This window comes from Gallinula chloropus, assembly GCF_964237585.1.
Source record: "Gallinula chloropus genome assembly, chromosome: 2".
In the NCBI taxonomy this organism is placed as follows: Eukaryota; Metazoa; Chordata; class Aves; order Gruiformes; family Rallidae; genus Gallinula; species Gallinula chloropus.
Window position 1 is genome coordinate 58522774 of NC_140086.1, and position 4076 is coordinate 58526849.

Below are 4076 nucleotides of genomic sequence, written 5' to 3' on the forward strand. Positions count from 1 at the left end.
CATTACAGATGGTAGTGTCATTGCAGATAATGATAGCCTAATATACTCATGGTAGCAACCGAAGACAGATGCTGCTTTTGTTCAGTTTTCAGTGTCAGATCCACCCTGCAGACTGGGGCGGAGAGGGGAAAACTGCTTTAAAAGCAGAGCTGGCAATTTAGGTAATGGCCACTGGGTGGGGCAAAAGTGCACATCATTAAAAAAAAAAAAAACAAAACAAAACCAAACCAAACCCACAACACAAACCCCACAAAGAACACCACAAAAAATCAAAAACGTGGATGATTTGTCAGAAACAATGAACAATCAAACCCACGACTCTTTGGGGTGGTCAGGAGATTCTCAAATCTCAAATCATAACAGCTTCTTCTACTTAAGAAACGGTAGAAGCTCTTCATTACATTTATTACTTCCATGATAACCTTTGCCAGCGTACACCAGGGACCATTTCAAAGCATCTTATCTCTCAGGATATGGATGTGAGTAAATTACACCCTATGATCTTCTATCAGCCCCAGTACTTTTTCCAGGGGGGATTTACACTTACACATAAAAACCCCACCACTTAACCCCACCCTAACTGTAGAATGGCAAAAGGACCTTTCTTCCAGAAACTGCAAGTGTAAAGCACACGCTCTTTATCTTTTGCCTTTGTGAAGCATAGTCAGATGAGGAAAGCCTTACCAGATCGTTATATTAAGTAGGAACTTAACCTTATCAATAATTTTATTGAGTGTAATGCTTTAACAAATTGCACATATCCTATTTTTATGTTTAATAGCTTGAGATCTTAAAAGCAAATGCATATGTTTTTAACAATTTATATGATTTTAGTGCAGACCGGTGTTTTTTTTCCTTTTGTAGTTAGCAACACTAATGAGGGCAAGGACCTGATTGTTCCTTATCCATGTCCAGGCAGAGTATCAGGAACAGAGAAGAGAAGACAGTATCTGGGAAATAAAAAAATAATAATAATTAAAAAAATCACTGTGTGCATGAACTTAACTTCTTGTATCCTTTTACCCATACTCAGTTCTGAAGTCTGTTTTGTTCCATACCATGACTGCTCTTCTTGAGGTCCATGAAGAGGTTTCTTCTAATAGAACTATTTCTCTTTTAATATTTTTTCTATAGGGAGGAAAACTTGGCCTGATTTCAGCAAGTTTTTAAAAAGAAAGACATAGGGAAGAAGGAAGGAATAAGTTTCTAACATTTTTCCCAGGCTTATTCCTGAAGAATGATCAAAAAACAAACAAATCAAAATAAAAAAATAATGTATCCCCACCCTCTCTATAACACAAGTGCTATTTTTTAAATTAGCCAAAGGATCTCAGCATGCAGTGTCCAAGCACTAAATCCAAGACAGAGTATTGCCCTTTATCTTTAGAGAAGGCCTTAAAAATAGACTTTTTTTTCCTCATCATCTTACTACTTCTGCATGACTGTATCCATCTATAACTCTAGAAGACCTCTCACATTTATGAACTCAGTAACTATTATCAATTGTGTCATAGGGTCAGTGGATGGGACAGCTTACAATAGAGTATCATTTTCTTGAGGGAGAAAAGAGCACCATATCTTATTTTCAGCAAAAAGACTAAAGCAGGGTGATAAAAGCCATTATATTTCCTCAGTCATTTAACTCCACAGCTGGCACCATGTTTCAGTGACCTCACAACTAGCTCGCTTTTTACAAACATCCTAATTAGAGCTACTTCCTGTGACTAAAGCTGCCATCTGCCAATGCTGTGAGTACTTCTGTTCCTCAAAAGGGCTGTTTCAGCTCACTCTCTTTAGAAGAACTGACCACCTGGACATATTTCTACTTGCAGTGCTTGGCCCTCAAAATGAACTGTTGGTTTCACCCTGTTTCCTGTTCACCAGGCACACCAATCAGCAAAAAACATTTGAACAGATGTTGCTGTTAGTGGCTTTAAATGAGAAGACACTGGAGAGATGAAGTACTTTGCAAAAATTTCCAGATGTGAAATGGTTTCTTGCACATCACTTTCTTAATGGTCCTAGCCTGTGGATAAATAAACTCCACTCTCCATTGTTGCCAGCTTTGCATTTTTCAAAATATTCAAAACTAAAGTGAGGAAAAGCAACCACAGTCACAGATAACAGTGCTTAGACTGCATAGAACGTTTCAGAGGATACCAGCGCAGGAAACACAAAACCCCTCTCTGCTAGTGTCTTAGAATATATCTTTTAATTGTCCTGTCGTGGGGGTACTAAACGTAGATACAGGAAAAAGTTAATGTCAACAGTGTATCTTTACAGAAAGGGGGATGCTTGAAATATGGAGACACTACCCCTGGCTCTCCAAGGAAGTGTGTAATGAATATTGGATATCAAATTCATAACTTCTGTCCTGTGACAACGAGATCGTCTTTTCACTCTGTCATGCACTGCAAAGCTAAGATAATAATGCTTTTTAATAATGTCATTACTGATAGTACTTATTACTTAAAAGATTACCCACTGTTGTAGTACAACTGCCAGTCAAACTGTATCTGCTTATACCAGAGCTGAATCTGTTTCATAAGGCATTATAAATTCTGAAGCACTTCAAACATGCAGGTAACCACTACTGTGTACAGATGAGGAGATTGAAATATAAGTTTGGGACTTGCCTCCAGGTAGCTCTCTCTATCCACCACTACAGTACAGTACAGTCTTTCAAATTAAATCAGTTTTGGGGCCCAGTATTGGCTTGAGCATTCTCTAATTAGGTCTTCCAAGGTATCCTCTTCCAAGCATTAGAAGTTAGCGAGTTTCTTCTCTTCCAAAAACCATCATCCCTGTCTAAAGTAATTGTAGCTTTCCAGACTACACAGTGAGTACACTGTAGATTTCCATTTAGATTCATAACTTCTGACTTCCCATCCTTGCCTTCAACCACTGAGAAACTCTGCTTTTTCATAACTGTGCTTGGGATTAAACGTGGCAATATATTCAATGCAAGTTCAATAGTCAATAAACAATTGTCAATAGCAACTTGAAATATTCTTTTAGGGCCTAACGTAAATGTAATAAAAATTGCGTAAGAGTTAATTAACATAAAACAGCCATGTGCAAAATGAATTAAATAAACTAAAATAAAGTTCATGTTTTAATCAGCAAAGCCTTGTTGCTTAACAGCTCCTCCAGGCTTAATGTTCAGCTTAGTTTCTGGATCACACTCTTTCAAATTGCTCCACAGAGACATAAATCTGATTGTAGCTAATGTACACTCTTGTGAGAGTGAGCGCATGTATATATTTCTGAGTGGGAATGCAAAACATATTGTGCTGGTGCACTGCATGTGAATTAATCTTTTCTGTAGCAGGAAAAAATACATTGTACTATCTTTCTTCTACAGAACACTGTCAAATATTTTCAACTTTTGTTCCTTTGAGGTGATACCAAAGAAATTAAAGAATTATATTGGGCTCAATTAGACTGTTTGAGAGCAGAATAAAGTTATTGATTTCACCGGAATTTTCCTGAATAGAAATCAACATGTTTGAAATCTAATGCTATCCCAAAGCTCCTTCCTTTGAAGTGCCTTCACTACAGTATTTTTCTTTCTTGAGATGAAATAAAAAAACATTTCACAATCTTTTAATCCATTGATCTCAGACACAACTATTTCAAAATAATGTCCAAACTTATGCTTAAAACCATGCAACTAGTTATATTGGCTGTACTATGCCATGTGATAGCCATCTCTGACTGATACATTGCGTCTCATCATGTATTCCTCTGAACCTTGTGACCATGAGTGAAAATACAACATGAGATGGCTTTTCTCCCTCCAGTTTCTTCCTGATGTTCAGAAAAAATTGATCACATGTTCTAAGCAACAAGGTTGCTGTTGTTTGACAAGGTACAGCAACTAAGCAATCAATATGCTAGCCGGCCACTTGCAGTTCTAAAGAGAGTGGACTGAACTCCCAGTAGATGCCCACTACCCCATGTCCCCTGGGACCCTGCCCTGGCTTCTGTGTCTCCATCTGGGAAGACAGAAAGAAATGATGTATAGCATTAGCTACAACACTGGGTCCAGGATATATCAGACAGGTATTTTTTCT